This window comes from Plectropomus leopardus, chromosome 16 (assembly GCF_026936395.1).
Source record: "Plectropomus leopardus strain MGB_pleo_1.0 chromosome 16, ASM2693639v1, whole genome shotgun sequence".
NCBI classification, from domain to species: Eukaryota; Metazoa; Chordata; class Actinopteri; order Perciformes; family Serranidae; genus Plectropomus; species Plectropomus leopardus.
Window position 1 is genome coordinate 25161501 of NC_142191.1, and position 23796 is coordinate 25185296.

General features: G+C 40.0%; 1 protein-coding gene across 3 annotated transcripts in view; it reads left to right on the plus strand.

Annotated features, from left to right (window-relative positions):
* Positions 1-2437: 2437 nt before the first annotated feature.
* hivep2a (HIVEP zinc finger 2a) overlaps positions 2438-23796 on the plus strand; it is a 119323-nt gene continuing 97964 nt past the window's right edge. For all 3 annotated transcript variants that reach the window (XM_088089056.1, XM_042503671.2, XM_088089057.1), the window contains exons 1-2: positions 2438-2903; positions 14051-14109. The gene's annotated coding sequence lies outside the window, so the exon portion shown is untranslated. The remainder of the gene's footprint in view (positions 2904-14050; positions 14110-23796) is intronic.

Sequence of the window (23796 nt, forward strand, 5' to 3'; positions counted from 1 at the left end):
TGCCTTATCAGAAAATAATCCAATGGATACCAGAGTATACAACTAAAACTTTGACTAAACTAGAAATATTGGGTCTCCTAACCAAAAGTTGGATTTACAACCTTGAAGGCAACTGCCCCTGGGAGCCACAACTCCAGGGGTCCCTTGAATCTTAAGGTCGTTTCTATTAAAGCTTTTTTTTTGTTTGTTTGTTTGTTTTTTTTCTGTGGCCAGCTATATTTTTTATCCTTTGCAATGGGAGTGCTGGGTATTTGCGCCGCTCTACAAACACTGGCAGCGCAATAAGGCCTTGGGTGTGGATTTTGCGCTGAGTACTGCAGGTTTTTTTTTTTTTTTTTTTCCAAAAGTTGAAACATGTTCAACTTTGGGTAAAAATGTTGCGTTCATCACTGTCACTTTGGCCATTCAATCACAATAGAGGAGGGACAGACAGCCTATCACAAAGACAAACCGTCAAATTTGACAAGGAAAATTGCTGAATAACAACAATGGAGGAGAAATATATGAATATGCTGTATCTTTCCACTTTCCATGCCTTGTCCTCATCGAAAGCAAGTACTCTACCTTATGCCACATGTTTACCTCTGTGAATATTTAGCACATAGCAACCGCAGGCAGCGAAAGCTTATAAGCGTATAAAATGCTGCGCCTTCAAAGCTCTCTCTCAATGCTTCAAGCTAGGCATTTCCATGAGGAACACCTGGCGTTCTCAGCTGGGAAAAAACTGCCCCTTATGGCTCATTTATACCCAATGACATGGATGAAACCTTCTGTCTGCATCCGTTATGTCTTTTTTGTACTCATTTTCATTTCAACAAATTTTCTTGAAGGAGGACAATAAGGAATCTAGCTATAATGATCCTAAATAAAGGAAAGGGTTGTTTAAAGATTCTTCAATTTTTAGATTTTAATATTGTAATCATGAGTTACACAGTGAGGTACACAATAAAGACTATCTAATAGAAATAGAAAAATTTAAAACCAACACCTGTTTTTGCTTCCATTTTTACAGGGTTTAGTTAAAGATCTAGGACATTTTATGCACTAAATAGACATATTTCTTTTAAGTTTTGGTCATAAATTTGTTATCTGTGTAAGTGAACATTTCTACTTTTCCAAGATAATCCATCCACCTGACAGGTGTGGAACGAACATTCTGTTCACAGGCAACAGCTCTGGTGGACATTCCTGCTTAAAACTTCCCAAGGCACACCTGTGTAGCAAGGATACTGTTTAATTAGCATGTTGATATGCCACACCTGGCAGTGTATGGATCATCTTGGAAAGGAGAGTACTCACTAATGCTGATTTGAACAAATTTGCAGCCATACTTTGAAAGAAATACATCTTTTGAGTGCATAAAACAGTCATAGATCTTTAATTGATACCTGTGAGAAATTGAGAATAAATAATCATGAGCACGTTTAATTGTATTTGGATAACTGTAATATCTGACAAGTTGATTATGCTTTTTTAAAAAAATCTAGAAAACTGATTACCTTGAAAAACATATGTATAACAATTAGTCTCAATTTATATTTAATTTCTATGTAATTTTTAATTCTGCTTAAAGTGTAAGTATATTTACTTAATTTTGTGAAGTTGTTGCAACTTAAAAAAATGAAAAGTGTAATTAAGTCATTCTTCCTACGTTTTGGCAACTTCAGTAAACTGTGCCTTATATCTGTATTCTGCTGGTTGGAAACTAGTCAATCATATTTGTATTTTCTCAAACATGAAATAAAACATAACTTTTAGATCTCCTTACTTCATCATTGCTAAATTCCTCTTTGTAATGATCACGTGAAGTCACACTAACTTGGTTTACAGAAGTTGCTTAGAAAGAAGAGGGTACTTTCATTTGTCACTTTTAAGTTGCAACAACCTCACAAAATTGAGTAAATGCAGCTACATTTTGAGTAAACTTAGCAATTACTTATAAAGTAAACATAAGTTAAGATTAATAGTTATATTTACATTTTTTTTTCAAGGCAGTCAGTTTTATTTTTTATGTGAGATCAACTTATCAGATTTTAATGTGTAGTGTTAATATACACGAAAATATGTATATGTATAACTATAAGTATATTTGAAATATAGAAATTATATGATCATTTCATATTGCAAACTGTATGGCTTTTTATGTGCTCAAGTCCAGTCCTAATCTACAATTGAATATACAGGTAGACAGGCACAAACGAGCAAACGAGGCAGGAAGACAGTCAGGCAGTCAGACAGACAGGGCGCTCCAGAGGTGACCGGGGAATCCTGCTCTCTCCGTGCCGGCAGACAGAGCCTCCTCTTCGGCCACTGCTCCTCCTCCCCTCCCCTCCCCTCCCTTTGCCCTGGTTGCGCGCTGGGGGATCCGACGACGTCACACGAACACACACACACACACACACACACACACACACACACACACACACGCCCTCTCTCGCTCTCTGCCACTCCGTCTCTCTCCTTCTCTCTCTCTCTCCCTCTCCCTCTCCTCTATGCTGCTATTCTGGGAAGTGGCGTTTGGAATAACCCCCGTGTGCGTACGAGTGTGTGTGTGCGTGTGTCTCCTGATTTCACCCTCACACACGCACACATACACACTCACAACACAACCAGACGCACACATTTTACTGTCTGTCTGACTGCAGTAGTGGAGCTCCGGCAGCAGAAATCCGGTCGGAAAGGATTCCTTCCATTTTTACGCGCAACTTTTCCTCCGTCGGCCGCCTCGCCGCGCCGTTTCCACCGCTTTCCTCCTCGACTCTTGTGGATTTCTAACAACCGGGCTGTTTTCCTAAGCGGACAACCAGCGAGGTGTCAAGCCCGCCCGGAATCGGATCCCCTGTCACCGGGGTTGCTTGTTGTCATTTTCGCACGGAGACGCGCAGCCGGAGCGCAGACAGAAGGTAAGTGGAGGGAAAACGAAACCTTACCGGACATATTCTCACATATGTCACAGTGACAGCGGGCTTTTCTGCGCCATGACGGACATTATGGGCTGTTTTCACGCCACTTGATCTTTAGTTTAGCTTATAAGGGCAAGGCTATGCAGGGGGAATACCCCGGGCACGCATTGCATTGCATGCAGATTACCCGGGTTGCGTAATATCCTGAGGAATTTGCAGTAGCCTGCACGGCCAGGCTGGCTGCAAGGCCGGGGGAGAGAAATATAGAGGGAGAGGGAGGGGGGACTGTTCGTGGATATGAAGCTGAGAAAGTGGAAGAGGTGTGATGGTGTGATTTTGCGTCTGGAAGGTCGATTTTCTGCATTTGAGTTGTGCACCAACAAACAAGCTCTGGCCGCATCTGCGTGTTTTGGCTCCTAGAAGTTCACTTGCAAACCCTTAAAATGTCACTAGACTCACCATATAGTGCTCAAAAGTGAGTTTAAGCTGTGACCTTATCTCTCTCCTGTATTTCCTTGTTGCTGCTACAGCATAATCAGAGTGACATGCCTGAGATATTTAAATTCAGGCTCACAGCTACAATGTGTTTTGTGTTCTTCTCAAATATAAAAACTGGAGTACTTTTTCAGAAGGGAGTGACTTTATCTTCATATGCTCATCGTTTGCTTCCTCTGTTTGTGTGTGCATGTATGTGTGTGTCTGTGTATGAGAGAGAGAGTGAGAGAAATGGTGGGTGGTGCGCTGGCTGGTTCCGGGAATGTTCCATGACGTGTTGCCGTCTAGAGAGGGGCCCCGGCCGGGGAGACTCCGACGCACGGCCAGGCCCTGCTCTGTCTCTCTTTCACTTAAAAGAGAGCCTGCTGTTACTCATGTGCTGGAAAATATCTCAGCCTCTCTTCGCTGCTTCATCATATAAGCAAGGCGTGTGTTGTTGCAAGTCATAATCCTGTGATCCGCTACTCATTTCTGCAGGGAAGCTTTCTCTCTGTTTTTTTCCACCTCAGTGAGGTCAGAGGTCAAAGGTCAGGGTCGAGCACTACTTTATGCTTAAGGACAGGACAGCAAGGATGATTGGCAATATGAGGCTTTGAACTGCAGCTGAAGGACACTGCGCTGGCCAGCTGCTGCCAACATGACTGTTTGGTTGTCAGAGCGTTTCTTTGATGTTTAATGTGTCACAGGAAACACAAATAAAGTCCACATTACCAATAAGGAGTAAGGACCATTAAATAGCCAAGAATTGAGTAAATTAAAAAAATAAGTAAATATTTATTACAAATTATGAGAAAGACAAACACCACAAAATTAAACATTAAACATTAGCAAAGCCGAAAAAATAAAATAATATTATTAATAAATGGAATTGTTCATTGCATCTGTATTGTCACATCTGCGTGTGTTTATTGTCTGTGTTGGCAGGCAAAGCAGCTAATTTTAAACTTGGATTGACACTGTAAAGGTGGTATTTTTAGAAACAATGAAAAGCCGCGTGCAAAACAGTGAAATAAAATGGAAGCTGAATTAAAGAGAGAAGCAGCACCGATGGAACGCTTTGTTGCTGTTTAAGGGGAGTATTAACAAAAACCATCCCAGAATGTGTTTGCAGTGTTTGTGAGGTTACAAGCCTGCAGCTGAGGAGTGTGTCTTCTGCTGTCAAGAGACATGCCGTGCACGACTGCGTGCACGTGCACATGTCTGTGGTGACTGTGTGTGTGTGAGAGCGTGTGCGGGGCAATAGACCGACCTACGTACCATCTGTCCCACTGCCACCTCAGATGGCCATTGGGGTGTGCTGCGTAGGAGCGAGCGTCCATGCACACACACACACACACAATCACACACACAAGGGTGGATAAGTGTACGGAGAACATGCATGTGGTGTGAGTTGATTTTCTACACTTAACAGTCAATTAATTTATTACCTAGGCCTTGTAGGAACTTGCATACTACAGCAGCAGCCAGTAGAGCTGAAACAAATACTCTTTAAGTACAACAATCGTTGATTCTGTGCTGCCATGAAGACATGTGTCATCACCGATAGTAATAACTTAAACCAGGGATGACTTTGTGAAGAGTCATGTGAGGTGAACATTCATTGCTCCAAATTTGCGGAGGAACAACAAAAGAAGAGACAGAGTAGAGGACCATTTCAGTTTGGAAATGTGCAAGTTGCTGTGTATACCAGCCTAGTGGGGTTGGTGGTATTAATCTCCAGTATGGCTAGCCTGCTAGCTTGGTAACCATTAATAGACCAAACCTGCCCAAACATGTTCAGCAGTAACACTGTTCTGCGCTGGCTGTGTCATTGTTTTCCTATGGGGATAGCGTGGACACCCAACTAAGCGCAAGTGCTATCCTTGGTGTAGTGTTTGCCACTAGGTTGGGGTGGTATCATGGTATTATGGTATTTAGAAATCCTGAGGGTATGCTTTTCAATACCGTCAACAATACAGGCGTACCTCTTTCTGTTAAACTCATTGTACGTAGTGCACAGCATGCACCAGCAGAGCTAATTCTCCAATCTTTGCTGGTGGTATAGGCAGCTGAGCTTAAAGACATCACGACACATAGAGATCAGTTACAGGAAAGTAAACAGCAACGGTAGAGCGAGACCATAGGGAATAACCACATGTTTTTAAAATACAACTTGGCAAATGAAGGATTTATTTTGACCAAACGGGAGCTTATGATTGTTGGAGCAGCGGACTTACTGACTAGATTACAAACAAAAGTAACCAGCGTTTACGGTTTGGGTGAGTTTTATTTTGTTTCTGTCGACTTTGAATGAAGTGTGTTTTATGATTAGTTAATGAGGCAGTTAAGTGTCATCTGTCTTTCATGACTGCCGCACACTTATACTGTCTTGTATCATATTCCCCAGTGATGGTTCTGGGAACAGGAAAGGAGTCTATTACGTATTTTTTCCTGCATTTAAAAAAACGCAGGCTAATTTTGGTGGTACAGGGTTAGGGGTAGACTGCATGGTGAAATGTTAACAGTCAAATGTGGCTACAAGGTTTATGAACAAACATAGACATTCTTATATAATCACTTTTCAACTAATCATGGGCATGCAACCTGTGATTATTAGGGTTCAGAGTATATATTTAATGTGGCCGATATAAATTGGCCCAAGTGACAGTAAGGTATGCTAGTTTAAATGGCACCTGTTAGTGGGACGTGTGATCTGTCAGGGACAGTGTCATCTTGTCTCTAAGTGTCATAACATTATGACACTAAAAAAAACACTCAAATATTAGATTACATTGGCGTGACAAGAAAATATTAACCCAAGGACCACCTACTAGCTTTTACTGGGTTTCCAAAGACATATAATGATGGTCTTCCTCAGAGGACAGTTTGTTCAGTTGTGAGGTGATAACAGATGGTTGCAAATGGAGGGGGATTGTTGCCTCTGTCTCCGCTTCAAGATGGTGCAGGTTGTGAACATCCTTCTTAAGTTGCTACTGTATGATACATCTTGATTTATTACATCCTTATGGGTGATTCCTTTGAACCTACATTATATATGCTGGAGTAATTTAAGGAACACAATGTCTAAATTGGTTTAAAACAATCATCTGAGGTTTAAATTGCTGCTGTCGAGCCACTCAAAATAGGCAGCAGCCTGTTGTGATTTTGTTAGAGTTAATTATCTGACTTGCTTTTAAATCTGCTTGATTATCAGTGCGTCTTGCTTCTTGAGAATTTCTAGCTGCAGCCGTCTGCATCTGTCTTGCCGCTGGCTGTGCATCAGTTGGTTCACCGCAGATGTGATGCGTTTGCATTTGCTGTCAATTAACATCATAGCATCATAGCTGGAGAATTTGAAATGACTGCAGATGTATGGCATGGTGCGATGAAGTAACACGCCCTGAGACACCAAACACACACACACACACACACACACACACACACACACACACACACACAGAGTTGAGCTTCTTATTAAAATTTTGGGTTGCTGGTGTATATCCTGACATTAAATGTAAAATCGTTAACATCCTGACAGTCTGCTTGTACAGATGACAAGTAAAACCATCAGCTTTAAATACTCTGCTGCCATGGATTTCAATAGTTACATCTGGCGTCAAGTGCTGAAAGAATTATTGAACACATTGGCTTGAGATTATCATGAAAAGCACTGTTTGTCACTGAACATAATATACTAGCTGATTAAAATGTAGTATTGATGATCTAAATATGCAAAATAACTAAAGCTGTCAAATAAATATTGTGGAGTGAAAAGTGCAATACTTACCTCAGATTGTGGAGTAGAGGTACAAGTACATTAATGAATAAATAAATAAATATATTAAAAACCTACTTGAATGAATGTACTTACATTCCCTGACTGCAGGCTCTCCAACTTTTTTTAGGGTGTAAGGAAGTCATTTGAAGACCCAGTTTTGGTCGATTAGCTTGATATCTTTGATGTTTTATAGACTAACCATAAATCACTAATGAAAGGCCAAAAAAAAAACCCCAACATCAACAATAAGAATAATGACAAAATGAAGTACAAGTAATCAGGTGTATGTTTGAACAAGTGTATACACGTTCTATCTTTCTTTAAATTACCAATTTGCCCATTTTAAAAACAGATTTCACACAGAAAACGTTACTCCACTTTGTATTGTGGCTTTATTTGCCTCGTCCCGGCTGTTATTGTATTGTATTAGACACCTTCGAGTGGATTACTACCGACAAATAACAGCTGCATTGCAACATAATGCACCTGCAACACAGGAACACCGTGCTTCTCTGCTGCAAAGTGAATGGGCTTCCTCTGGAGAGCAATGAATTCAGAGCATTAAAAGAGGATTTTAAGCTTCACACTGAACTGATCCACAGTTTATCTCACTGAATGAATTGTGCGGCTTTTGAATGCAACTGCACAGTCTCACCTGTCTGTGTGTGTGTGTGTTTGTTTGTGATCACCTGAGAGCTGTAGAGGAACCTGAGAGCGCTCCGGTGACCGAGGTCCTGACAGCGATGGCTAAATTATTAAGATACACACTCACACACAAAGCTAATGAGTTGGTTGACTGGCTCCTGCTGATAAATAGTTCCTCTGTGGTTTGGTTTTACATAATACCTGCTTGGATATACACACCTGGAGCACAGGAGAGGAGGAGGTGCAGAGGAGAGGGGAAAAGTGGAGAAAAAGAGTTAAGTTAGAGTGCAAGTAAAATACAATAGAAGAGGAAGAAGCGAGGGAGGTGGAGAAAGATGAGATAAGGGATGAGGGAATGAAAGGACAAGAGGGAGGATGAGGATGAGGGAAGGAAATGTAACAGAGACCAGAGTAGAAGACAAGACAGGAAAAATGGAAGTGAGAGAGAAAAGGAGAGGACAGGCAATGAGAGAAGAGAGGATGATGGAGGAGCAGAAGGATGAGGAGAAACAGAGAGCAGGAAGAGGAGAGGCGATAGGATGAGAGGTTTCCAAGCTGTACCAACAGAGGAGTGTGTCTATTCTGTCAGCTGCTGACACACTTTTCATTTGAAGGACTTTGCTCGATAGATTGTGTGTGTGTGTGTGTGTGTGTGTGTGTGTGTGTGTGTGTGTGTGTGTGTGTGTGTGTGATCTCAGCTTGTTGTCCTCAGCTGTACAAAAGGAAACTCCCTCTCCCAGTCCGCTATAACCTCTAAGATGAGGACATTTTTTAAATCCCTCAGCCAGTCAATGATCACCATGCTGACTGTTGCTTCATGTCGGCCGATAGGGTTCCCCAAGAATGACGTTTTTTTTGACGGCCAACCGTTAGCTTGACAGCTAACGTTGTCCTAGTTCCCTCGTTAAAAAGTCTATAAGATTTTTCCACCTGATTTTGCATCATTGCAGAAAATAACCTCTGTGGTGAACAAACGTTTATGATACTTAGACATTTTGTTCAGCAAGATAATTGGCCACCACTTTAATGATTTTTAAAGCCTAAATGAATGCGCCAAAAGTAAAAGTAAGCTGTGTTCAGCGCAGTTCAGCATGATGACGTTCTGTAGTCTCATGTAGCCACTTGTTAGCAACAACCCTTTTTAAAGACATAAAAGCTTCCAAGTTCTCAGCGGGGTATTTACTGACGCATTTTATGTTGTAGAACAAAATGTGAAAGTCTCTTAAGCTTGTGTTAACCACAGACCTTATTTAAGGCTTCTAATCAAAAAAACATTCAACAAACCCATTGACTTTGAGACGAGGGAATCAGAGGTGCTGACATGCTAACTCTTGTTCTATGGCAGCTTTTTAAACGAGATGGAAAGATGCTTGAAAGTAACAGGGTGGTGTGTGTGTGTGTGTGTGTGTGTGTGTGTGTGTGTGTGTGTGTGTGTGTGTGTGTGTGTGTGTGTGTGTGTGTGTGTGTGTGTGTGTGTGTGTGTGTGTTTGACAGGGAATCTGAAACCCAACCTCTCTTTACTCAGAGGGAGGCACTGATGTCAGGTGGGCTGCGTCTGTGTTTGGAGAGAATGAGAGAGAGAGAGAGTGAGAGAGAGAGACCTTTACCCAAACTGGCCTACTTTCTCAACAGCTTGTAATTAGTTTCACTTCATGCATTTATGCATGAGACAGTAGAGCTAAATCAGTGTTTTGTAATCAGAAAATCCCAACTGACACAACCAACAAGCAGTTTTCCTTTTACTGTAGACTGAATGGGTTGTAAATCAAATGCGCTAACTCCTAACAAGCAACATATGGAGTCGAAAACTACTGCAAATATAGCGTTCTTCAGCATGGGTGGTTGTCTGAGCCAAGCCATGAGAAGGGATGCTTTTATACTAGGGCTGCAAATTGTAAGTTCTTATTGATTTATTGGTCAAATTAACGGTTGATTAATCATTTTTTGAAAAAAAAAAAAGAAGTATAATTTTGCTAATCTCAAACAGTACCAAATGTATTTTATCCTCAGTCAAAGCTCACAGTATGATACTCCATATATTTTTTACAGCATTTCATTGCCTATTGATTTATCAATTAAATTTCACATGTTCGATTAAATTCTTAACGGCCGATTAATCGATTATCGATTAATTGTTATCATCCATATTTTATACCATTTGAATATCATAGAAAAAAGATGCTATTTCTAGGGCTGCACCATTATATCGGGGCGTCTTGTATTTCATGTCTCTATCTGCTGGTGGGCCATCACGACAAGAGTATGCATAATATAATATTTATAATATATAATCCAATAATGTATAGTCCACTACAAAAGAGACTTGATGATCACTAAAATTAGGTGGGAAGAGCTGGATATATTGATACCGGTTACTGGCTAAGTGAGTTGTTTTTATACTGGCATAGCAGATATTGGCAAAAAAAAAATCAATAACATGAATCCGTAGCTATTTCCCTTGAAGGTTTTGAGACAACCATGTTTCCTAGAAATGACTTTTTGTAGAGATAAATGCTACTTAAAAACTAAACTTAAAAACTAGAAGAATTTCTTTGACGTATACCTTTTAGTTTGGCCCATATCCTATTCACTAACATGGAGGGTGTGTATTCAGGTTGCTCCTACTTGATAAAAAGCTTTTTAAGGTAAATACTGTTCTATTCAAGATTAAGATGAGAGGACTGATATGAGTTTGATAATTATGCATTCAGAACATGTGAGAGTCCAGACAGACACAGAGAGAAACTTCTCGTCAAAAGACTCCTCTATATGAAGTATCCTGTTAGCTAGCAAGCCAGCCACTAATTAAACGGGGTTTATCTGTTATCTTTGCGATCACAAGCAAAAAACTGGGTCTTGCTGTTTAAGCTAGCTGCTTGATAAGTAAGCTAACTGCCTGGAAACAACTGTGCCTTTGTTCTGTGTTTGTGCCCGTGTTGAAACCATTAGCTATAAGCTGTAAATGTGGCTTTTTGATGGATCTTTTTAGCAGACATTTTAACTTGTCATTCAGAAAAAAAAAACACAGGTGCAGCTAATGTCATTAACAATGTCTCAGTTCCATTAAGTGTCCTAGAAAGCCATGACAGTGAGCCGACATCCACAATGCCAGTAACCTTGAACCAGTTCACCTAAATGGAGTGCACTTTTTACTGTCATTAATTGCACCTGTGCTTTTGCTGCAACGACAAGCCAAAAATATCTGTTGTGAAGGTCTACTTTGAGGAGGGTTAACGTTAGCATTTCCCCCTGGCTCTCTGTATAGGTTTTTAAACAATTTTCAACACTGAACCACTAGCACAGAGGTGAAACTGCTGTCTTCTCGTCTGACTCCTGATAAGGTTAAAGTTTATTCCTTCATGCCAGGAGACTAAAATACAACTTTTCTTTATGGGCAGAAAGTACAAAGGAACAAAGCCAGCAGATAGCAGTCTGGCAAAAACTTGAGTTTTTGTTTGAATATTCAAAAACTTTATCTTAAACTGCTGAGTATCTAATGTGAAGCTCATACACAACCATTTCATGTTTGGTTTTATTAGATTTTTTAAAAATAAACAGCTGAGTAACTTCTCGAACATAGATGACACCATATTCCCAGCAGCTCCGGTATGATTAAAAAAACATGTCAGTCATCTAAAACACCAGAAACCTTCCAACTTTTGATGTCAGTCTCTCTCAATCTACTGCTGCTATTTTGCAGCGATGTTCATCATTCATGCACACCCACAGAAACGAAACCACAACTGAAATACGTTTGACGACACAAAATTGTTTTTTCGGTGTTGATCGAAGCATGAAACTCTCGATTTCTCTCAGTGCAAAAGTCTCACTTTCCTGCTTGCAGTAATTCACTACGTATGTATAAAACCCAGCAGAGTACAATTATACTCCCTTTACTACAGGGGGGATGTCCAGTGGCATTTTGGGAAACATAGGATATCTAACTGACGAATGTGAGGGCGGTTAGGTAGGTGAATCAAAAATGGAAAATGAAAATGAGGTGCACATCAAAGAAGTTTTTTCCCCTTAAAATCTAAAAAAATCTGTTGAAAATTTGATTTTGAAAAATGCCATTTGCACGTAAAACTGTATTTTCTCTGTTACTCTTTCTTTATTATGTTATTGGGTCTTCATTTTTTTTAATTCACTTTAGGGACTGTGACATATACTGTAATCAGCAACTTTTGCCATTTTCTTTCCATTTTTCTCTTATAGTTTTATTTGTAGATTCATTTTCTGAGCTGCCCTTGCTGAAAGAGGACATCTTTTACTGTCAGCTTAAACTGATCTGTTTTAAAAATGGGTGTTATCATTAGAAATGAGGTAATAGGGAATCTTGAATATGCATCACTGTGTTAAACCATCTGACTCTTGTTGGTGTGCCGTTCCCAAGCTCTGCTGCCCACTCTGATATTATCTGCTTCATTGGAGTTAGCACAATTAAAACACATCAGCTACTGCTGTAGGTTTAAGTTGAGTTATTTGCATATCCATACAAAAGATAAGAACACTTCAAAAATATCAGGGGATGAAACGAAATCCAATCTCCGCGGGTGAGACAGAACAGAAACCCCAACGGGCTTTAAAAAAAAAATCCAAAGAAAAAAATGACAAAAGAAAACTGAAAATCGAGATGACAAACGGCTGACACGAGTGATCTGAAACTCTAAGACAGAATCTGTTTTTATTTGTTTATTGTTGGATTCAATGAAGGGTTTGAAATGTCAGTGTCAAACACTCAGAATCCGCTAAGAAAACTACAGAGACTTCTGTGTTTTTAGAAATTTGAGATTACAAACCACAGGATCAGCATGTCACTCCCGTTGTCGTGGAATTTTTTCAAAAACAACTGCTGGTTTTTATTTTCCTGACATAAATTTAAATACCACATTTATATTTATATGCTGAGAGAGACTCATGACCTTTTGACCTTTAAACCTGTCACAAATATGTTCCCAATCCACGTGTTTATTTTTCCACTTCAAGGGCAAAAGTATGTGGATGCCTGAACAGTACACCCATGTACGATTGTTGAACATCTCATTCTAAAACCAGACTTCACTGGGCTGCAGTAACAGCCTTTACTCTTTTAGGAAGACTTTCCAGATGTTGAACCTGGCTGCAGAGATTGACAAGAGCATTAGTGAGGTCTAACACTGATGTTGGTTATCAGGTCTGGCTCACAGAGTTCCAGTTCATCCCACTGGTGTTGGATGAGACCAGGACAATCAACTTCTTCCACAACAAACTTTGAAAACCATTTCTTTATGCACCTGGCTTTTTGTACGGGGCATTTTTAGGTTGAACTGTGAAAAGGTTTTTCCCAGACTGTTTTCACAAAGTTAGTGGAAACTATTTTATAAAATATATGCTGTTTGGGAAATAACTTTGATTCAAACAGTTCCCAGGTAACCTTCAGAGACTCCATGGAGTTACTGGTCATATCCAAGAAATATAACTTTTACACATTTTTCACAGGTTAGTACAGAATAAACAAACAGGATATAACATGTTGACTGAGCTTTAGAAGTGCAGTCAGGGGTTTGAATGCCGATTACAAACTACCGTCGTAGTTTGTAATCTGCTGATTGTCGTCTTTTAGGTGTGTTCATGCACAACTTTTTGGCCGAGACACAAGTGACATAAGGCAACGCATCATTCAGCTTTGTCACAGCTCGTTCTTAGATGAAGATTTGGTGTATCCGGGCCTGAACAATATATTAAAACGGACAGATGTGAGAATGATAACTGCCTGCCAGAAAGTAAATAAGTGTATTTCCTTTAATGTCAAACTATTGCTTTAAGGTTTCTTGAACTGGATCTAAAGGAAATGCATGTTTTTCATGCATGCACTTTGTGTACTTTGGCCAAAGTACACAAATGGCATCCATTTTGGCCACATAGTGTAGCTCTTGGTCAAACACTGTCATATATTCTCATGCTGGTCCATAGAATATCAGTGTTTTTTTTTTTTTTTTATCCAAAAATTGCATATGCATCAATGATTTTGTCCTGAAAAGGTTAATAAAAACCATGATGAGACCATGATATAACACTTTTTGTTATGATGATAAAACACTTATAACGCATTTTGGGATATGCCAGGACTCAGCATGACTCCAGTCCAAGAGGCAGCCATGTTGTTTGCACATGGTCTTAAAGTAACGCACAGTGTGTTTACAACAGTGGAGTTAAATAAAAGGACATAAGCGCGTCTTTATCATCTTTTATGTCTCTCTTTCTCCCTCAGGGGCTGTGGCCAGTTTGTCGACTTGCTTAACTTGACCAGAGGAAAAACACTTACACAAGGTAGGACCAACAACACTAATAACTGTGTATGTGTGTGGTGGTTATAGCTCGCAGTCTCACACAACATAGTAACTCAGATGTAAAGATACATGATGCTGATTTATGGAAAAATGGAGGATGGATATATTAGTCAGTCTGAGTGAAATTTGTAGAACCTGAGCCAAAAGTTTGGTAGCATAAATTAAATTTTAGCTGCAAATAAAAGAAGTCAGCAAACTGGAATGATTGACAAAATTTTTCAGAAAAACTGTTGCAAAAGTAAAATTGCCTCAAGTGAATCCCTTGGGAGACATTGGATTGACATTTTGTTTTTTTTTTAAAATTTGTGAAAGCAGAGAAAGACACATTTACTCTAAGCTATGAGAACAAACTCCTGAGTGGAGTAGATAGTGGAGAAAATTGTGGAAAAAAGGGCCGTCTTTGTAATAATACCCATCATTAGGCTTTAAAATGGCCGATCCTTTTGTCATGAGAGAGAAAGAGAGGCTCACACAGAGAAACAGACGGTAAGACAAGGAGAGAGTTGAGCTGTATTCATTTAACCAGAATTACTCTTGCTGTTTTCTCCTGGCTGGTTGCCGAGGCAACCGGCCAGCTTCGTTACCAGAGGTGTGACCTCGACTGGGAGTGTAAATGGAAAAAACTCACTTTAATGGTCCTGCTGACTGCCATCATGTAAAGTTTCTCTACTCCTGACTGCTTCGCATGTTTTAACTCCACCCCAGAAATGAGTGAAATCTGCTCTGTACACACCAGGAGTCATCAGGAGTGGTGCGGTTGTTTAGAGTTGTCTTGTGTTGGAAGATCTAATTTGGTTTTGCAGTTAAATGCTGAAGGCAGAGAAATTGTTGTGATGCCAGCTGTAGTAAAATAGATCCAAGAACAAGGACAGAATGAGATGCACTTTAGTGTTGCTTTGACAAACTGTGATGAGATACACAGTTCTGCCAGCTGTTTTAACAACGACAGGAGTCAACAGGACAAAAAGTCTTATTGTCTTAAGGTAATACTTTTCACCTTATAATGTCAAAGTAACGCCAATTTTTATTTTAACATTAAAGCATTTCATGATCTAACAAGTTGTTGTTACGACAAGAATTCAGTGTGTTGACAGACATGAATAACCTGTTTAAAGTCATGTTTTTGGAGTATCCCGTTTATGTGTTTGAGCATGACCACACAATATTCTGTTTTTTGTAAGCCCTAGTGTCCTAGCTGGAATACTCATTGACACAATACTCAATGCTCATGTAAACACCATATCCCAAATATGATCATAACTGAGATAAGCCTCGTAAATGGGTTATCCATGTCCATGTAAGCATACTCATGGTTTCTAGATATAACAGAAAAATCTGGAATATAGTAAAATATCCTGTTATAACATGAAAAATATAAATGAATCAAATATTGTTTTTTTGTCATGGTGGCAGCAATGTGTTGTGGTACAGTAGGCCTTTGTATGGAAACTAGAATTACTGGCGTGCATGACAGCACATACGTGTATTTTTTTTCATTGCAACACAATGCGTCACTTTACTGGGGAGTGCGAAAAATTCATGCCATGATCACGAGAAAACATCACGTGGAGGTGACAACATAGTTATTGTGGGATCATGAGAAGAAATGGCTTTTCACAGTCATCTAACTTTATTGTTCTCTTAATCATTAATAAATCCTTAGAAAGTTTATATCTTGATCAAGACAAAAAAAAAAGATCTCAGTGTTTGACAAGAGATTCAGCTAAAATCTTGCTTTCCACCTCTTTTGATTTGTTACTTTTTCTAAAACAACACCCCTTACAAAAACAAAAAGTGATTTAATTTCATTCTGTCAGAATGAAATCACTTAAATAATCTGTTAAATCGTGACACTGGTGAGTGACCATAGTCCCTGATGCAGATTTCATTCCAAAGCTTATATAGTTCCCACCAGTCATTTTTTCCTCTTTAAAAATAAGCTTTTTTTTTTTTTTTTTTGAAAAGTACATAGAGACCTAACAGGAGGCCAACAAAAGCATAAGCTTCATTTTCATTGTACATTATAAAAACGATAAGCTACAATGGGGAGGTCAAAGGTCAGAGAGACCTAAACATCTTGAAAACAGATATTTGAAAGCATGACCTCCCCCCCACAATGATCACAATGGATCATGTAGGTGAGGATGGACATATTTCCATTTTGAATCACAAGTCAGAAGAATATTAGAGAAAGGAGAAGAGGTGGAATAAGGTGCTGATTAAGGATAGATTGAGAGAAATTGACTGTCACAGAAAAGAAAAGATTTTGGGATTAAATATGAAGAAGGCCTTTTGCAATGGCTGTTATGTGTACTTAAAAAACAACACATGGATGCAAGAAGACAGTGATGTTGAAGCGTAAAGTCAGGCCTTTTGCTATCTGTTCTTTTTTAAATGTGTGATTGATGCAGATTGGTGGATAGAAGAAGCAGCTTATTGTGTGTATGTGTGTGTGTGTGTGTGTGTGTGTGTGTGTGTTTGTGTGTGTGTGTGTGTGTGTGTGTGTGTGTTTGTGTGCGTGTGCCAGTGGTGTCACTTCCTCTTCCTGTGAAACAGGCTACTTCATATTTAGGACGAGATGAACGATGTCATTCAAACACCGTCTGTCTTTCTCTCTCTATATGTGCTCGTATCCGCCACTTAGTGTGTGTATGTGTGTGTGCGTGTGTGTGTATGTGTATGTGTATATGTATGTGGTTGACTCAGACAGTGCACAGAAATAGATCATGTAAAGCATAGATTACTATCTGCACCTCAAAGAACAAATATGTAGTGTTTAAACTTCATAGTGTCATCTCTGTAAAACACACACCCTCGCTCTCTCTCACACACACACACACACACAACAGAAAACATGCACAGGATGTGCATCACCGCTTGCAGACTGCACATGCTAGACATGCACATACTGTGTGTGTGTGTGTGTGTGTGTTTATGTATGTATATACACTTTACTTTAGCACTTTTTCAAGGTCTTTTTCATGTTTGTTTTTTACTTTTTGGGCCATGTCTTGTTGGGATGCTCATTACCTTCTCCACATGTTTTTGGAGGAATTTTTCTCAGGTTTTAAATTCTTAGGATCAGGAGGTCGTTGTTGTCATGGTTCCAGTAATAAACAAGTGGATAATGTTAGGGGATGATCATGATCATGGTTCTAGAAAAAATGTTTCCTGCTTTGCTTCCGTCAGAATTACTGTAGCAGCCAGAGGATGCTGTCACTTTGATATAAACAAATGTGTTCTTCGAGGGCACTTATTTGATTGACTGATGCTGCTCTCTTGGGTGGACAGTCTCCTCCACACACATCCATATCTTTTGAATTTGCACACCAAAAAAATTGAGTAAAAGAACCAGAAAATGATGAAATGTGTGTAGCAGCAAAGTGTTGCAAACACCTTCAGTCTGCTTTTCATAGATTCCCCAAGTCTGTGAAACTGTACTGGAGAGATGAACACCATTCTTCCAAATTCTTCCCTAATTTATTTTTTTGATGATGGTAGAGAGTGTTGTCATGGCAAAAGTGATCCCAAAATTCCTGTAGGGAAGCAGTTTTGTTACACCAGAATGGTTGGTTTTCCAGCTTCTAAACAACCTAAAACCAAAAAAAAACTTGATAACATCTGACAGATAAGAAGACAGAGACATAACCAAACTGCTGGGCCGCAACAAGATCGAAATACTGACTAAATGAACCACTTGACTCTAAAAAAAGCAGGAATACAATTGAATGAAGGGAAATAACAAGAAATAAGAGAGGGAGATAGAGAGAGATGGAGCACCAAGTGGATGCGGGCACCATGGTAACCACAGAGTCAGTACATTGAGAGATACACTGAAAAGGAAAAACCAGTAATGGACAGTTAGCCAATGAGAGTTTCACGTCAGTCTCTGATTACTGATTGGCTAAAACAAACCAGGAAGTGAACAGTATCACACTTAGACACACACACACACACACACACACACACACACAAGCACAGATTCATTCACTCTTGCTCCCACACAATATGTTCAAATAAACAAAAGTAGAAAAAAAGGCAGAACTTGGAGAGGAAAGACTATTTTCTGTATTTTCTGTTGCCATGGCAACTGCAGCTTGGTACAATGGATGCAAGTTGTGCCCTTGACAGCAACACATTGAGAGGGAGTTTTACACACAAATGCACAAGCAGAGAATGATGATCAAGTGTATTGACAAACAGCTGTGTCCAAATGAATGGCCTCTGGGTGAGCATTTCCCCCATAGTCTAAATGTGTGTGTGTGTGTGTGTGTGTGTGTGTGTGTGTGTGTGTGTGTGTGCAGGCCACAAGTGAGATAACAGAGTGACAAAATTTGAATAGCATTATGGGATATGACTGTTGCCGAGACAACAGCAGTTAGTTTGGTTCCCATTTCCTTCAGGTAACCAGAAGTCCACTGGCCTCTTTGTTTGTGCATTCAAATCGCATGAAAAGTAGTGTATGTGCATGCATGTGTGTGTGCACATGTGTGTGTGTGTGTGTGTGTGTGTGTGTGTGTGTGAGAGAGAGACAGAGAGAGAGAGAGTAGGGGTGTGTCTGAGTACAGTTCGGTACAATGAGGAGCTTTGGTTTCGCTTCCGCATCGTTCCTCATGCAAATGACAGCGTTGTTGCTTCTGCAGACTGCACACTTCCTGTACGTGCTCTATGTGTGTGTACGCGTGTGTGTGAAACAGAGAGACTGTACTGCACATAAGTGGTTCAGTGTGTGAATTTCTGCATTGACATTTGCATTGGTGTGTGCATGTTTAACGTATGTCAGTGTTCTGTGTGTGTGTCTGTGTGCTTTTACATCCTTGTAAGCTGACTGTATCTGTTGTATTTTGTGTAAATATAAAAGTAAAAAAATGGAAACAGAAATACCAGTACCACAGAATCTACAGCCATACCAGCCTCGCTCTCTTCCCATTCATAATAAAACATAATAAACATTAGTAAAAAGGTAATAACCAGTAATGAATAGTACTAAACTGCAATAACTATAACCAAAGTAAAACATTCATTAACTGTAGTAACTGTGATTAACATTAGATAAACAGTGATAGACATAGGTTAACAGTAGTATATCACAATAAACATTAATAAACATTAGTAAAACATTAATACATTGTTAAAAAATGAATACCACAGTAATAACCACTGGTAAATCAATAATACATTTTAATAATCTGTAATAAATATTAGCGAAAATAGTAATAAATTGTAAAACAATGAACTGTAATAAACATTAACCCTTTGAAACCTGAGCAAACTGCTTTGATTTCTTTAAAAATAAACATGAGGATAAGGCAATGAGAAACTTAGCCATGGCCCAAAAATAAGCAAGTGACAGTCACTAGAAAATTACAAGAAAACTACCTGAAACTAATCAACAAAAAAAGAAAGAAAAAGTGCTTAAAATTGAAAAAATGTAATTTTAAAAATTAACTATAAAAATGAAGTTTTGTGGTTTTTTTCCCAACAGGGAAAAAGAAAACCTATGTCAATCCAGGTTTCAAATGGTTAATCACACAGAAATAACCATTCGTATAACAGTAATACATTGTCATAAACAGAACTTTACATCAGTAAAACAGCAATTAACAACAAAAACACAGAAGTAAACAGAAGCAGCACTATCAGTGAGTGGTCACAGCATTGCTCAGTAGGATGACGCGGTGACCCATCAGCTGAAGAACCATTCAGAGAAAGACCGGATGTTTGTGGGAGGAGAGATGGAGTGATGAATAGAGAGACGACAAGGTCAAGAGGGGGGAGGAGGGATTGTAATTAGGCATCATCATCATCATCCCCCTCCTCCGTGCTTTCTGCCTCCCTTCATCCCTCAGCATCATCTTTCCCTTACTCCTCATCTCTCTTTTCTTTTTACTTTATTTTGTCTCTCATTTTGCACCCTTTTTTTCTCCTCCACTATGCCTAATCCCTTTAAATTGACCTTTTCCTTATTTTTTGATTTCTTTTTTCTTTCATCTCTAATCCATTTTCTTCCTCCCTTTACTCTGTTTTCTTATTTCTTCTTTTCCACCCTTTTCTTGTTGCGCTGTCTTTCATCTCTTCTCGTCTTTCCTCCCCTTTCAGCATCCCTCACTCTATCCTCCTTTCTTATTGACTTTTTGTTATCTTTCATTGTATCTCTTCCCTCCATTGTCCCCCTCCTTCCTCTAGTCTTTCTCACCTCATTCGGTCTTTCCTTTTCCCTCAGTCACCCCTTCTTTCATATCCCTCCGTCATTCTCCTTCTGTACCACTCCTTTCTCTCTTTTCCTTCTCTCTTTCTTTGCTTCCTGCTTTCCTCATCTGCCATCTTCTTACCTCTTTCTCCCTCTCCTCCATCCATCCTCCTTCTTTTCCCCCTACACTCCCTTCGCTCCATCATCGCGCCCTTCCTCTTCACCTCGCTCCCCCGTGTGTTGCTTCCCCCTGCCTTCATCTTTTCATCACTCTCCCCATCCCTCCACAATCTCCTCTGCCAGGGAGGAACAGGTGGCTCGCCTCTGCTGTGCCACTTGGTGGCTTCCTGCCCGAAACACAGAGAGAGAGAGAGAGGGGGAGGGAGGGAGAGAGAGAAAGAGATTGTGGCCCATGTCAGTGCCCTGGCGCTGCGGCTCGTGCCATGTGATGGACGGAAGGAGGAGGGGCAGGAGGAAGTGGAAGAGGAGGATGGGAGGTGGAGTTGGGCTGAAGGCTGTGATTTTGTAGACTGAGGGAGAGAAAGAGAGCAGCAGGTGCTTCAGTTTGAAGCACTTTTACAGACGCACACATGCACTTAAAGATAAGAGCTACCAAGATATTTCTGTGCCCACACCAGCATGACATCATTTCCTGTTCTCGCACTGGAAATCAACAGAGTAAAGAGCCGGTGGTGAGTGTCTCACCCTGCGGCTCCAGCTGTTTTTTTGTTTGTTTTTTTTTGTTTTGTTTTTTTAACCAAGCAAGATTAGGGAAAGTCGTTCAATGATTTCAGGTCAAGTTCAGGTTGCTTTATTTGTAGGAAGATTTGGTTTGCGCAAGGCATCCAATAACATACAACATACAGGATGAAACCTGACAAGAAGATTAAATATGGAATGATTCAAGTGCCCCAGTGCTAATCAAAATAGTTAAATATGTAATACATACCAATAGAATACTAAAATACTGCCAGTGTGATGGCAGCTGGAACAAGACGTTTTTTTTGTAGAGCATCATTTTACACCTCAGGACGAAAAACATCTGTCCAGAGAGGAGAAGCTGAAAGTCGTTGTGAAAAGGGTGCAGCTTGTTATTTAAAATGGTGTTGGCTGGCCGCCGTAACTGTCTAGCATACAGGGACGCCGTGGTCAGCTGGGGCTCACCGATAAGCTTAATTAACCATTTTTGAATTTGGTTAAGAGAGATTCTGTTCTTTGCGGAGAGACTTCCAAACTATTACACCGAGGAAAAAGATATGAATCAATTCAATGAAAGCACAATAAAATAAGCTCATCATTGTTTACCCAATTTACCTTCTCTCCACTTCCTCTCCTGCCCTTTCCTCTCCTTCTCTCTTCTTTCTCCTCTTTTCCAGCTCTCTTTGCTCCCTCCTGATGGCTCTTTGACTTGATATGCATTTGGCAGCGTGCACTCAGCCTCAGTAGCAACAAGAGCTCCATGTCATCCAAGTGCATCCCTCCCAAATAACGTGTTCAGTGCTACAGTACGAATGCTTTTTCCAACATCCTTTCTCTCATCTCCTCCGCTCTATTTTTATTCTCTTCCTCTAATCTTAATCTCATGCTGCAGTTTCAAATTTTGACATATTTGGAAAAACGGGGTATTGGGCTGGTTCCTGCAGCTGCTAGGATTAGCCGCTGCTACACTGGCTACCAATCTCTGGAGCTAACTCCATATGCATGGCATTAAGACTGATTAGCTCCGCGCTAGCTCACTCATACTCAGGGTATTAAGGCTTAAAAGCTAGCGCAGTTGGCTAGCACCTTGCGCCTCCCGTCCGTCATTCGCGGGGGGATTACCGCATGCTAGCGGCGGTGAGTGCTGAGAGTGGCCTAGCAGGCTAAAAATTAGCGCTTCAAAGAGGGAAATAAATCTGGCGCGACCTGAAAACACGTCCCTGCTGAATCACTTTGATGTGTGTCTTCTCTGTAGTCACAAGTGTTTAAGCGTGGAGAAATGTAGGTTGTACACATAATACCTGGATAAGGGTGGGGAAAGTCTAATGGCTGCCCCTCCTGCACTGCTCTCAGAGAGACACCTTTCAGTGAGACACCTTTCAGTGAGACACCTTTCAGTGAGACATTAGCCAGCACAAAAGAGCTGTGACTTTATTGGGCTGTTCCCAGTTTGACTGTCTGGACCAATAAGGATGTTAACTGAAGAAAAAGACCTTTGCATGGCATTTAGTTGATTTTTTCACCTTATTTTTCCTTAAGTCGTAAGATTTCATGCTCCTCTTCACACTTTATCTTGTTAAACCCTTTTGACCCGGCAGCGGATAAACGTTTACATCCATCGTGTTTTAGAATATATAGTTTCTTTGTAGTCACATTCAAAGCCTGTTTGAAGCATTGTCAATTGTCGCATTTGAGTCTGGACAGACATGGGTGTGAACTGTAACTGACACTTGACTGGTTTGCGGAGGCAAATAAATTGAAGTTGGTAATTTTAGTTTTATATATATTTAAAGTTTATGCAGAAGTATGTATTTGTGTTTTGTTTTTTTTTGAATGTCAAGTCAAGTCAAGTCAGTTTTATTTATATAGCCCATTATCACAAAACAAGGTTTGCCTCAGAGGGCTTTACAGTGTACGACATCCCTCTGCCCTTAGACCCTCACATCACCCAAGGAAAAACTCCCCAAAAAGAACCCCTGTAACGGGGAAAAAAAAAAAAAAAGAGGAAGAAACCTCAAAAAAGAGGAAGAAACCTCACGTACTGAACATACAGTTTTCCCTCAGGACTGGTTTGAGAGATTTATTTAGACATGGTCACAGTTTGACACATATATATGTATATGTATATCCAAGAAATCAATATTAATTTACAGTTACAGGCTAACGCTCGCTGCCTCTCCTGGTTTACACATACTGCTTTTAATTGTACGATACATTGCAAGTTGGTCGGTGTGTAACTGGATTGTCTTTGTGTCTAAACTTTTAGCGAAAATGTTTTTCATGCAAAACTGTCACAGTCGATTACCGCCAACGTAACTCAGAGCTCTCCGGTTTTCCCACAAACTCACACTGGATTGTGCTTTTGTCTGTCCATCTTTTGAAATCCATCCTCTGTCACACACACGTCCAAATGAAGACGTTTCGTGTCAAACTTGTATTTTTCAGTCTAACATTTGAGAAGTGTGATTCTGCTTGTTGTGACAGATGTGACATGAGTGAAGTTTGCGTGTGGATTATGTTGAAATATATTTTTTTACCAATAAAATAACTAAAATATGTCACTGTGATAAAATATCAAGCCAGAAATGTGAAATTTCCCCAAAATGAGTGGAATTCTTCTCTTCCTCTCCTCTTTTTTAACTGCTGTCAAACTTAAACTTTTCCCCTCTTACTCTCCATCTCTCACTCCCTCACTCCTTTCATCTGCCTTTCCATCCCTCCATCCCTTCGCCTCCTGTTTCATCCTTCATCACTCTGATCCCCCTCTCTCCTCCCTCG